Source organism: Myxine glutinosa, chromosome 3 (genome assembly GCF_964187855.1).
Source record: "Myxine glutinosa chromosome 3, kmMyxGlut1.1, whole genome shotgun sequence".
Lineage (NCBI taxonomy): Eukaryota > Metazoa > Chordata > Myxini > Myxiniformes > Myxinidae > Myxine > Myxine glutinosa.
The window spans coordinates 196,480,637-196,495,751 of NC_136263.1; the positions used below are offsets into that span (position 1 = coordinate 196,480,637).

Consider the following 15,115-nt stretch of genomic DNA (forward strand, 5'->3'; position numbering starts at 1 on the left):
ACATTGAGTCATAATGCTAAGGCCTACACGTATCGTATTGTTGGAAGAGACGTAACGCCGATGCTTTCGATATTTGATGGTCATTTTAACCATCGGTTTGTTGGTGTTTCACACTGAATGAAAAACGTGAATGTAGAGCATGGTGACTGTGATATATGACAGGTTCGACTATATGTTCAGCATGAACGGCATATAAATCTTAATGGCGGTGTATGTGGAGTCAGCCGCCGCACCGCCGTAATGACAAGAATAATCACATCACCCTATCATGAGACCAGATCCTCAGCTCTGATTGGTACACGTTTGAGGGGACATACATACATACATACATACATACATACATACATACACTGTTCTAGACGGCTCTAAAAAAATAATGGTTTATAATTGTTTACAAAGCACTCTCGTTGCAATCAAAATTTGTCATTTAGATACAATATTGTTTTTTCATTGCATTTTTTTATTTTTTGAATTAGTGTTTTCGGTAAAAATAGAGATGTTTCATGAGCCTCAACCCGACTTTTTACTGCTCTTTCCAATTAAAAACAAAATTGATGATTCAAATAAAACCACCCCCACCCTCCTCTGTCCCTTCTCAGCATCAGTCCATATGTAATAGTTAATTAATTTGACCCCCTCCCTGTTAACCACTGAATTTATTAATGGATCTTTGCCATTACCAATAATTCTGTGCTACAACAACTTGTATGTTATTTACTCATATAATTCTGTGCTTTTGTTGAGTTTGTTATAGATGAGGGCGAGACTACCGGAAGTAAGCTGTAACACGTGCCCTTTTGTGGTTTGTTTTCAACGTATCCAATCACGTGACTGTTGTCCCGAAGGGTGCACTAACCGGAAGTTACGTAGTTCCGCGGGCACCTATACGCAGGACTTCTGGGTACTTCCCCTTCCGGTGCACTGTTCAATCAATACAGCTCCCCTTGCAAGCAACTGTACCTGGCTCGTGGTTATTTGTGTACGTGCTCTTCCCGTGGTTATTACCTCACCTCGCTCGGTCCAGATCTATCACATGGTGGCAGCAGTGTTCAAATTTTAAACCACCCTGACACTTTAAACCACGGTGCTCCAACCTCTGCGCGTTTCGGGCCTGCTTCGGGGAAGACGCCATTGCTGACATGTTCTTCGGCCAATTTTCTTTTCTCGCCGACACACGCACATTCTCCCACGACCAGCATGGCTAACATGTCCGGCATTGAACCACCTAGAATGGACTGTCGGGCCCCAGACCTGCCCTCTGCATTCGCCGCTTTGATCGTTTTAAGCAGTATGCTGAACTCGTACTCAAGGGACCTCTCGCTGGAATGAGCCCAGAGGAGCCTACTGTGAACATCCTACTGTGGGTAGGACAGCAAGGCCTCCACATGTTCAATTTGTGGGACCCGTCTGACGATTTCAAACAACCCAAGAAAATATGGGAGAAGTTCACAACACATCTAGAGCCGAGGACCAATTTCCGACTCGATCGTTTCCACCTACAGAAGTAATATGAAAATACGCATTGCGTAGAGTGAGAGCTTCGTGGACAATGGTCAGTCGATCGAGTACGCAGCCCTCGCAAACATCTGTAGGCCTAGCTAGGCTAGGTTTTTGATCTTGTGCTGAGAATTATAAATGAAGTCGGTGTAGCTGGTGGAAAACTGAAGCCGGTGTAGCTGGTGGAAAAAAGAAGTCGGTGTAGCTGGCGTAAATGATGAGCGGTTTCTAATTCAAAATCCATTCTGTACAGTACTGTATTGTAATTTATTGATTTTAATCACCAGGTGCAAATAATTTATTGGTCGCGCCAGACCAAAGCAAGATCACGTGAGCAAGATGGCGGATCATGGAAGGGACAAGATGGCGGATCATGGAAGGGACATTTGAAATGACAACATGAAATTTTGTTCCCAAGGGAATGGGGAATGACAGTGAAATTTTGAATGGATTTACATATACATGCAATTGCCATAGAGGTTCGCTTATGAAGCTCTCTATAAACAGGCAGCGGCTGAATCCATCGATGAATTCATGACTAGATTACGGCTACATGCTCAAAAGTGCAGATTTGACACCAATAAAGAGCTGGAAGACCGTCTAATTGAACAGATAATAATTGGCACTAGACACAAGAAATTCCAAGAAACTGCTAGGCAAGGACAAAACCCTCACATTGGACAATGTGGTGGACCTAGCTCGTACCGAAGAGGCCACCTGGGCCCACCTGGAACAATTCGCTAACGACACTGCGGTTTATGTTTTCCAGCGCTCCAATGGTCAAAATGATCATTGCCGATGGTGTGGTGGGGATCACTCCCGGGGCCCCATGACCAAGTGCCCAGCTTCAGGATCCACATGTGATGCATGCGGAAAGCGGGGACACTGGAAAGCCGTTGGCAAATCCACCCAGCGACAGCGCGCACCCAGTAGAACTCGACAGCAGCGCAGATGTCCCCATGGATATCCAGAATTCTGGACCGCCGGATGCACTCTGTCACCGGGCAACCTGCACGCGCTCCAGCCTCCCCTACTCTGGAGGAAGGGTTTGAGACTCTGACATTCGATCTGACATTCGCTGCTTCTGCTGGCCTAACTCCGAGTGAATAGCGGGATGAAGTATTTGCCATCATAGACATCACACTGGACAACCATCGCAACACTCCAGCCACTCTCAAAGCCAAGATGCTCAGGGAAATGTTGTACCACTTAGAATATTCAGAAGAATGTTCCCAGGCAAGCTCGATTCTAACGGCTTTCCCCAGAATGGTGCAACTATCCCCAAGAAGACTACCCTCCATGCACATGGGAGGATCTAACATACCTCACTTCGGGGCTGTACGTGTACGCTGCTCATACCAGGGAAGAACACCCGGTGCTGAGTTTTATGTCACAGAGTCTGATGGCTCAGCCATATTAGGCCTACCAACATCATCCGCCCTACGGTTTGTGGTTGTGGACAAATCACAGCACCCCCCTGTCACATCCAAAGACGATCTATGCAAGCTTTACCCTGACCGATTTAAAGGGATTGGTCATTTCAAGGGGAAGTTACACACCACCTCGCCGCCGTCCCATACACATGCAGGAGGAAGTGAAGCGCAATCTCGACGAGATTGAAAACATTGGCGTCATCACAAAAGTGACTGAGCCTTCTGACTGGGTATCGAGCCCAGTCTACACAAGGAAACCTGATGGTCAGCTCCTGATATGTCTCGACCCGAAGGACCTCAACAAGGCCATCAAAAGGCCCCACTATCATACCCCAACGCTGGAGAAAATTACACCAAATTCCCACAGTTCATTGTTGCTCTCTAAGTTGGATGCGCGGCACGGATACTGGTCGTCGAGCTGGACGAAGAATCCAGCATCTCATGTGCTTCAACAGCCGTTATCGCTTCCTCAGGCTCCCATTCGGCGCAACGTGCACCAGGAAGCATTCCAACATAAAATGGACAAGATACTGGAGCACTGCCTAATTGGCATTGTTGAGGCATTGCTGATGACATTATTGTCCATGGTCGGACTAACGAGGAACATGACATCAACCTCCACCGCCTCCTGCGTTCATTTACGTTATTACGTCATCACCGCCTTACATGTTGCTCCGATTGTCGCCATGGAAACCAAGTCCGACAACATGATTGGTATCTCCACCGATGAAGCTGAGTCTACGGGTCTATCACTTCACCGTCGCAGACAGGTCGGGCGTCCCCCTGTCTTCTTCTTTTTCCTCCTCATTCTGATCTTGCGCCCTCTGCTCTTTCCGTCCTTTGTACCCCCAGGTTTCTGCAGGGGTCACGTGATCCACCATCAACCCTCTTTTGATAAATACCCAAATCCAGATCTATTACTCACCTGCACTCCACTGGATGAGTTAGGTAAGTGACAAGAACAAGGTGAGTACATTTTGCTTCAGGTCCGAATCCAGATCCGACTTATCAGTGGATACAAAACATAACCTGTTCAATCTGCTGGAGGTGTGTGCTCTCTACCGAGTGTCGTACTTACTTATACCTGGACATTCACATTCTCCCCTAAAATGCCTTTAAAACGTGTTACAAACCACAGATTGTAGTACCTGTCCAGTACCTGCATGTACGTTACCTGTACGGTAAAAAGAAAATCGAACTCCGTGCGCTGAACGTACACAACACTAAACAAAACAATCCCATTCAAAACTAGAAAGGCACTCGGTAGCGCGCATACCTCCGCCAGGTGAACAGTTTGTTTCGTATCCCACTGATAGGCCGGATCTGGATTCGGACCTGAACCAAAATCTAATCAGCTTGTTATTGTCACCTGACCAACTCGTCCACCTGGTTCAGTCATATCTCGTCCATAATTTTTAAAATATCATGTTATATATCGCTTTTGGCCGACTACTCAATGGTGAAGAATCACTTATAAATTAAATAATTGTCATATCCGAATCCGGATCTTCACCAAAATCTAATCATTTCGTCCTTGTCATATTCGCTACATCTCTGCCAAGTTTCGTCCAAATCCATCCACAACTTTTTGAGATATCCTGCTATGTATCGTTTTTGGCCCTTCATCTCCCAATGGTAAATAATCACTTAAACAATTAAATAATTCTCATATCCTAATCCGGATCTTCACCAAAATCTAATCATTTCGTCCTTGTCACATATGCTACATCTCTGCCAAGTTTCGTCCAAATCCATCCACAACTTTTTGAGATATCCTGCTATGTATCGTTTTTGGCCCACTATCTCTCAATGGTAAAGAATCACATAAACAATTAAATAATTCTCATATCCGAATCCGGATCTTCACCAAAATCTAATCATTTCGTCCTTGTCACATTCGCTACATCTCTGCAAAGTTTCGTCCAAATCCATCCACAACTTTTTGAGATATCCTGCTATGTATCGTTTTTGGCCCTCTATCTCTCAATAGTAAAGAATCACATAAACAATTAAATAATTCTCATATCCGAATCCGGATCTTCACCAAAATCTAATCATTTCGTCCTTGTCACATATGCTACATCTCTGCCAAGTTTCGTCCAAATCCATCCACAACTTTTTGAGATATCCTGCTATGTATCGTTTTTGGCCCACTATCTCTCAATGGTAAAGAATCACATAAACAATTAAATAATTCTCATATCCGAATCCGGATCTTCACCAAAATCTAATCATTTCGTCCTTGTCACATTCGCTACATCTCTGCAAAGTTTCGTCCAAATCCATCCACAACTTTTTGAGATATCCTGCTATGTATCGTTTTTGGCCCTCGATCTCTCAATAGTAAAGAATCACATAAACAATTAAATAATTCTCATATCCGAATCCGGATCTTCACCAAAATCTAATCATTTCGTCCTTGTCACATACGCTACATCTCTGCCAAGTTTCGTCCAAATCCATCCACAACTTTTTGAGATATCCTGCTATGTATCGTTTTTGGCCCATTATCTCCCAATGGTAAATAATCACTTAAACAATTAAATAATTCTCATATCCGAATCCGGATCTTCACCAAAATCTAATCATTTCGTCCTTGTCACATACGCTACATCTCTGCCAAGTTTTGTCCAAATCCGTCCATAACCTTTTGAGATATCCTGCTATGTATCGTTTTTGGCCCTCTATCTCTCAATGGTAAAGAATCACTCAAACAATTAAATAATTCTGATATCCGAATCCGGATCTTCACCAAAATCGAATCATTTCGTCCTTGTCACATTCGCTACATCTCTGCCAAGTTTCGTCCAAATCCATCCACAACTTTTTGAGATATCCTGCTATGTATCGTTTTTGGCCCTTCATCTCCCAATGGTAAATAATCACTTAAACAATTAAATAATTCTCATATCCTAATCCGGATCTTCACCAAAATCTAATCATTTCGTCCTTGTCATATTCGCTACATCTCTGCCAAGTTTCGTCCAAATCCATCCACAACTTTTTGAGATATCCTGCTATGTATCGTTTTTGGCCCTTCATCTCCCAATGGTAAATAATCACTTAAACAATTAAATAATTCTCATATCCTAATCCGGATCTTCACCAAAATCTAATCATTTCGTCCTTGTCACATATGCTACATCTCTGCCAAGTTTCGTCCAAATCCATCCACAACTTTTTGAGATATCCTGCTATGTATCGTTTTTGGCCCACTATCTCTCAATGGTAAAGAATCACATAAACAATTAAATAATTCTCATATCCGAATCCGGATCTTCACCAAAATCTAATCATTTCGTCCTTGTCACATTCGCTACATCTCTGCAAAGTTTCGTCCAAATCCATCCACAACTTTTTGAGATATCCTGCTATGTATCGTTTTTGGCCCTCTATCTCTCAATAGTAAAGAATCACATAAACAATTAAATAATTCTCATATCCGAATCCGGATCTTCACCAAAATCTAATCATTTCGTCCTTGTCACATATGCTACATCTCTGCCAAGTTTCGTCCAAATCCATCCACAACTTTTTGAGATATCCTGCTATGTATCGTTTTTGGCCCACTATCTCTCAATGGTAAAGAATCACATAAACAATTAAATAATTCTCATATCCGAATCCGGATCTTCACCAAAATCTAATCATTTCGTCCTTGTCACATTCGCTACATCTCTGCAAAGTTTCGTCCAAATCCATCCACAACTTTTTGAGATATCCTGCTATGTATCGTTTTTGGCCCTCGATCTCTCAATAGTAAAGAATCACATAAACAATTAAATAATTCTCATATCCGAATCCGGATCTTCACCAAAATCTAATCATTTCGTCCTTGTCACATACGCTACATCTCTGCCAAGTTTCGTCCAAATCCATCCACAACTTTTTGAGATATCCTGCTATGTATCGTTTTTGGCCCATTATCTCCCAATGGTAAATAATCACTTAAACAATTAAATAATTCTCATATCCGAATCCGGATCTTCACCAAAATCTAATCATTTCGTCCTTGTCACATACGCTACATCTCTGCCAAGTTTTGTCCAAATCCGTCCATAACCTTTTGAGATATCCTGCTATGTATCGTTTTTGGCCCTCTATCTCTCAATGGTAAAGAATCACTCAAACAATTAAATAATTCTGATATCCGAATCCGGATCTTCACCAAAATCGAATCATTTCGTCCTTGTCACATTCGCTACATCTCTGCCAAGTTTCGTCCAAATCCATCCACAACCTTTTGAGATATCCTGCTATGTATCGTTTTTGGCCCTTTATCTCCCAATGGTAAAGAATCACTTAAACAATTAAATAATTCTCATATCCTAATCCGGATCTTCACCAAAATCTAATCATTTCGTCCTTGTCACATTCGCTACATCTCTGCCAAGTTTCGTCCAAATCCATCCACAACTTTTTGAGATATCCTGCTATGTATCGTTTTTGGCCCTTCATCTCCCAATGGTAAAGAATCACTTAAACAATTAAATAATTCTCATATCCTAATCCGGATCTTCACCAAAATCTAATCATTTCGTCCTTGTCACATATGCTACATCTCTGCCAAGTTTCGTCCAAATCCATCCACAACTTTTTGAGATATCCTGCTATGTATCGTTTTTGGCCCACTATCTCTCAATGGTAAAGAATCACATAAACAATTAAATAATTCTCATATCCGAATCCGGATCTTCACCAAAATCTAATCATTTCGTCCTTGTCACATTCGCTACATCTCTGCAAAGTTTCGTCCAAATCCATCCACAACTTTTTGAGATATCCTGCTATGTATCGTTTTTGGCCCTCTATCTCTCAATAGTAAAGAATCACATAAACAATTAAATAATTCTCATATCCGAATCCGGATCTTCACCAAAATCTAATCATTTCGTCCTTGTCACATACGCTACATCTCTGCCAAGTTTCGTCCAAATCCATCCACAACTTTTTGAGATATCCTGCTATGTATCGTTTTTGGCCCATTATCTCCCAATGGTAAATAATCACTTAAACAATTAAATAATTCTCATATCCGAATCCGGATCTTCACCAAAATCTAATCATTTCGTCCTTGTCACATACGCTACATCTCTGCCAAGTTTTGTCCAAATCCGTCCATAACCTTTTGAGATATCCTGCTATGTATCGTTTTTGGCCCTCTATCTCTCAATGGTAAAGAATCACATAAACAATTAAATAATTCTCATATCCGAATCCGGATCTTCACCAAAATCTAATCATTTCGTCCTTGTCACATACGCTACATCTCTGCCAAGTTTTGTCCAAATCCGTCCATAACTTTTTGAGATATCCTGCTATGTATCGTTTTTGGCCCTCTATCTCCCAATGGTAAAGAATCACATAAACAATTAAATAATTCTCATATCCGAATCCGGATCTTCACCAAAATCTAATCATTTCGTCCTTGTCACATACGCTGCATCTCTGCCAAGTTTTGTCCAAATCCGTCCATAACGTTTTGAGATATCCTGCTATGTATCGTTTTTGGCCCTTTATCTCTCAATGGTAAAGAATCACTCAAACAATTAAATAATTCTCATATCCGAATCCGGATCTTCACCAAAATCTAATCATTTCGTCCTTGTCACATTCGCTACATCTCTGCCAAGTTTTGTCCAAATCCATCCACAACTTTTTGAGATATCCTGCTATGTATCATTTTTGGCCCTTTATCTCCCAATGGTAAAGAATCACTTAAACAATTAAATAATTCTTATATCCTAATCCGGTTCTTCACCAAAATCTAATCATTTCGTCCTTGTCACATTCGCTACATCTCTGCCAAGTTTCGTCCAAATCCATCCACAACTTTTTGAGATATCCTGCTATGTATCGTTTTTGGCCTTTTATCTCCCAATGGTAAAGAATCACTCAAACAATTAAATAATTCTGATATCCGAATCCGGATCTTCACCAAAATCGAATCATTTCGTCCTTGTCACATTCGCTACATCTCTGCCAAGTTTCGTCCAAATCCATCCACAACTTTTTGAGATATCCTGCTATGTATCGTTTTTGGCCCTTTATCTCCCAATGGTAAAGAATCACTTAAACAATTAAATAATTCTCATATCCTAATCCGGATCTTCACCAAAATCTAATCATTTCGTCCTTGTCACATACGCTACATCTCTGCCAAGTGTTGTCCAAATCCATCCACAACTTTTTGAGATATCCTGCTATGTATCATTTTTGGCCCTTTATCTCCCAATGGTAAAGAATCACTCAAACAATTAAATAATTCTCATATCCGAATCCGGATCTTCACCAAAATCTAATCATTTCGTCCTTGTCACATTCGCTACATCTCTGCCAAGTTTTGTCCAAATCCATCCACAACTTTTTGAGATATCCTGCTATGTATCATTTTTGGCCCTTTATCTCCCAATGGTAAAGAATCACTTAAACAATTAAATAATTCTTATATCCTAATCCGGTTCTTCACCAAAATCTAATCATTTCGTCCTTGTCACATTCGCTACATCTCTGCCAAGTTTCGTCCAAATCCATCCACAACTTTTTGAGATATCCTGCTATGTATCGTTTTTGGCCTTTTATCTCCCAATGGTAAAGAATCACTCAAACAATTAAATAATTCTGATATCCGAATCCGGATCTTCACCAAAATCGAATCATTTCGTCCTTGTCACATTCGCTACATCTCTGCCAAGTTTCGTCCAAATCCATCCACAACTTTTTGAGATATCCTGCTATGTATCGTTTTTGGCCCTCTATCTCTCAATTGTAAAGAATCACATAAACAATTAAATAATTCTCATATCCGAATCCGGATCTTCACCAAAATCTAATCATTTCGTCCTTGTCACATACGCTACATCTCTGCCAAGTTTCGTCCAAATCCATCCACAACTTTTTGAGATATCCTGCTATGTATCGTTTTTGGCCCATTATCTCCCAATGGTAAATAATCACTTAAACAATTAAATAATTCTCATATCCGAATCCGGATCTTCACCAAAATCTAATCATTTCGTCCTTGTCACATACGCTACATCTCTGCCAAGTTTTGTCCAAATCCGTCCATAACCTTTTGAGATATCCTGCTATGTATCGTTTTTGGCCCTCTATCTCTCAATGGTAAAGAATCACTCAAACAATTAAATAATTCTGATATCCGAATCCGGATCTTCACCAAAATCGAATCATTTCGTCCTTGTCACATTCGCTACATCTCTGCCAAGTTTCGTCCAAATCCATCCACAACTTTTTGAGATATCCTGCTATGTATAGTTTTTGGCCCTTTATCTCCCAATGGTAAAGAATCACTTAAACAATTAAATAATTCTCATATCCTAATCCGGATCTTCACCAAAATCTAATCATTTCGTCCTTGTCACATTCGCTACATCTCTGCCAAGTTTCGTCCAAATCCATCCACAACTTTTTGAGATATCCTGCTATGTATCGTTTTTGGCCCTTCATCTCCCAATGGTAAAGAATCACTTAAACAATTAAATAATTCTCATATCCTAATCCGGATCTTCACCAAAATCTAATCATTTCGTCCTTGTCACATATGCTACATCTCTGCCAAGTTTCGTCCAAATCCATCCACAACTTTTTGAGATATCCTGCTATGTATCGTTTTTGGCCCACTATCTCTCAATGGTAAAGAATCACATAAACAATTAAATAATTCTCATATCCGAATCCGGATCTTCACCAAAATCTAATCATTTCGTCCTTGTCACATTCGCTACATCTCTGCAAAGTTTCGTCCAAATCCATCCACAACTTTTTGAGATATCCTGCTATGTATCGTTTTTGGCCCTCTATCTCTCAATAGTAAAGAATCACATAAACAATTAAATAATTCTCATATCCGAATCCGGATCTTCACCAAAATCTAATCATTTCGTCCTTGTCACATACGCTACATCTCTGCCAAGTTTCGTCCAAATCCATCCACAACTTTTTGAGATATCCTGCTATGTATCGTTTTTGGCCCATTATCTCCCAATGGTAAATAATCACTTAAACAATTAAATAATTCTCATATCCGAATCCGGATCTTCACCAAAATCTAATCATTTCGTCCTTGTCACATACGCTACATCTCTGCCAAGTTTTGTCCAAATCCGTCCATAACCTTTTGAGATATCCTGCTATGTATCGTTTTTGGCCCTCTATCTCTCAATGGTAAAGAATCACATAAACAATTAAATAATTCTCATATCCGAATCCGGATCTTCACCAAAATCTAATCATTTCGTCCTTGTCACATACGCTACATCTCTGCCAAGTTTTGTCCAAATCCGTCCATAACTTTTTGAGATATCCTGCTATGTATCGTTTTTGGCCCTCTATCTCCCAATGGTAAAGAATCACATAAACAATTAAATAATTCTCATATCCGAATCCGGATCTTCACCAAAATCTAATCATTTCGTCCTTGTCACATACGCTGCATCTCTGCCAAGTTTTGTCCAAATCCGTCCATAACTTTTTGAGATATCCTGCTATGTATCGTTTTTGGCCCTTTATCTCTCAATGGTAAAGAATCACTCAAACAATTAAATAATTCTCATATCCGAATCCGGATCTTCACCAAAATCTAATCATTTCGTCCTTGTCACATTCGCTACATCTCTGCCAAGTTTTGTCCAAATCCATCCACAACTTTTTGAGATATCCTGCTATGTATCATTTTTGGCCCTTTATCTCCCAATGGTAAAGAATCACTTAAACAATTAAATAATTCTTATATCCTAATCCGGTTCTTCACCAAAATCTAATCATTTCGTCCTTGTCACATTCGCTACATCTCTGCCAAGTTTCGTCCAAATCCATCCACAACTTTTTGAGATATCCTGCTATGTATCGTTTTTGGCCTTTTATCTCCCAATGGTAAAGAATCACTCAAACAATTAAATAATTCTGATATCCGAATCCGGATCTTCACCAAAATCGAATCATTTCGTCCTTGTCACATTCGCTACATCTCTGCCAAGTTTCGTCCAAATCCATCCACAACTTTTTGAGATATCCTGCTATGTATCGTTTTTGGCCTTTTATCTCCCAATCGTAAAGAATCACTTAAAGAATTAAATAATTCTCATATCCTAATCCGGATCTTCACCAAAATCTAATCATTTCGTCCTTGTCACATTCGCTACATCTCTGCCAAGTTTCGTCCAAATCCATCCACAACTTTTTGAGATATCCTGCTATGTATCGTTTTTGGCCCTCTATCTCTCAATAGTAAAGAATCACATAAACAATTAAATAATTCTCATATCCGAATCCGGATCTTCACGAAAATCTAATCATTTCGTCCTTGTCACATACGCTACATCTCTGCCAAGTTTCGTCCAAATCCATCCACAACTTTTTGAGATATCCTGCTATGTATCGTTTTTGGCCCATTATCTCCCAATGGTAAATAATCACTTAAACAATTAAATAATTCTCATATCCGAATCCGGATCTTCACCAAAATCTAATCATTTCGTCCTTGTCACATACGCTACATCTCTGCCAAGTTTTGTCCAAATCCGTCCATAACCTTTTGAGATATCCTGCTATGTATCGTTTTTGGCCCTCTATCTCTCAATGGTAAAGAATCACTCAAACAATTAAATAATTCTGATATCCGAATCCGGATCTTCACCAAAATCGAATCATTTCGTCCTTGTCACATTCGCTACATCTCTGCCAAGTTTCGTCCAAATCCATCCACAACTTTTTGAGATATCCTGCTATGTATCGTTTTTGGCCCTTTATCTCCCAATGGTAAAGAATCACTTAAACAATTAAATAATTCTCATATCCTAATCCGGATCTTCACCAAAATCTAATCATTTCGTCCTTGTCACATTCGCTACATCTCTGCCAAGTTTCGTCCAAATCCATCCACAACTTTTTGAGATATCCTGCTATGTATCGTTTTTGGCCCTTCATCTCCCAATGGTAAAGAATCACTTAAACAATTAAATAATTCTCATATCCTAATCCGGATCTTCACCAAAATCTAATCATTTCGTCCTTGTCACATATGCTACATCTCTGCCAAGTTTCGTCCAAATCCATCCACAACTTTTTGAGATATCCTGATATGTATCGTTTTTGGCCCACTATCTCTCAATGGTAAAGAATCACATAAACAATTAAATAATTCTCATATCCGAATCCGGATCTTCACCAAAATCTAATCATTTCGTCCTTGTCACATTCGCTACATCTCTGCAAAGTTTCGTCCAAATCCATCCACAACTTTTTGAGATATCCTGCTATGTATCGTTTTTGGCCCTCTATCTCTCAATAGTAAAGAATCACATAAACAATTAAATAATTCTCATATCCGAATCCGGATCTTCACCAAAATCTAATCATTTCGTCCTTGTCACATACGCTACATCTCTGCCAAGTTTCGTCCAAATCCATCCACAACTTTTTGAGATATCCTGCTATGTATCGTTTTTGGCCCATTATCTCCCAATGGTAAATAATCACTTAAACAATTAAATAATTCTCATATCCGAATCCGGATCTTCACCAAAATCTAATCATTTCGTCCTTGTCACATTCGCTACATCTCTGCCAAGTTTCGTCCAAATCCATCCACAACTTTTTGAGATATCCTGCTATGTATCGTTTTTGGCCCTTCATCTCCCAATGGTAAAGAATCACTTAAACAATTAAATAATTCTCATATCCTAATCCGGATCTTCACCAAAATCTAATCATTTCGTCCTTGTCACATATGCTACATCTCTGCCAAGTTTCGTCCAAATCCATCCACAACTTTTTGAGATATCCTGCTATGTATCGTTTTTGGCCCACTATCTCTCAATTGTAAAGAATCACATAAACAATTAAATAATTCTCATATCCGAATCCGGATCTTCACCAAAATCTAATCATTTCGTCCTTGTCACATTCACTACATCTCTGCAAAGTTTCGTCCAAATCCATCCACAACTTTTTGAGATATCCTGCTATGTATCGTTTTTGGCCCTCTATCTCTCAATAGTAAAGAATCACATAAACAATTAAATAATTCTCATATCCGAATCCGGATCTTCACCAAAATCTAATCATTTCGTCCTTGTCACATACGCTACATCTCTGCCAAGTTTTGTCCAAATCCGTCCATAACCTTTTGAGATATCCTGCTATGTATCGTTTTTGGCCCTCTATCTCTCAATGGTAAAGAATCACTTAAACAATTAAATAATTCTCATATCCGAATCCGGATCTTCACCAAAATCAAATCGTTTCGTCCTTGTCATATTCGCTACATCTCTGCCAAGTTTTGTCCAAATCCGTCCATAACTTTTTGAGATATCCTGCTATGTATCGTTTTTGGCCATTTATCTCCCAATGGTAAATAATCACTTGAACAATAAAATAATTGTCATATCCTAATCCGGATCTTCACCAAAATCTAATTATTTCGTCCTTGTTACATACGCTACATCTCTGCCAAGTTTCGTCCAAATCCGTCCATAACTTTTTGAGATATCCTGCTTTGTATCGTTTTTGGCCCTCTTTCTCTCAATGGTAAAGAATCACATAAACAATTAAATAATTCTCATATCCTAATCCGGATCTTCACCAAAATCTAATCATTTCGTCCTTGTCACATACGCTACATCTCTGCCAAGTTTTGTCCAAATCCGTCCATAACTTTTTGAGATATCCTGCTATGTATCGTTTTTGGCCCTTTATCTCCTAATGGTATAGAATCACTTAAACAATTAAATAATTCTCATATCCGAATCCGGATCTTCACCAAAATCGAATCATTTCGTCCTTGTCACATTCGCTACATCTTTGCCAAGTTTCGTCCAAATCCATCCACAACTTTTTGAGATATTTTGTTCACAAACGGACAGACAAACGAATAGACAGGGATGAAAACACAACCTCCATGGCTCCATCCACCTTCGGTGGCGAAGGTAAAAAGGTGTTCTACACCTTTCAGGTATACAAAGGACCCGTGCAGTAGGTATATCTTTCAGGTGTGCATTTGCAGGTAAATTCCGGCGATGAAGCAGGTCCAGGTACATATATTGAAGCTTTAATCACTTCGCATTACGTGAGAATGAGCACGTCCCCGTGGGTGTCCTTGTTACGTGTCTAAAACACCTGTTACCATAACCACGCACACCCTCTAATCACTCCCCTGATCACGTGTC

General features: G+C 39.8%; 1 long non-coding RNA gene across 1 annotated transcript in view; it reads right to left on the minus strand.

Annotated features, from left to right (window-relative positions):
• Positions 1–15,115, minus strand: part of LOC144891397 (uncharacterized) — a 31,166-nt gene that overhangs the window by 14,506 nt on the left and 1,545 nt on the right. The gene's annotated exons all lie outside the window — the stretch shown is intronic.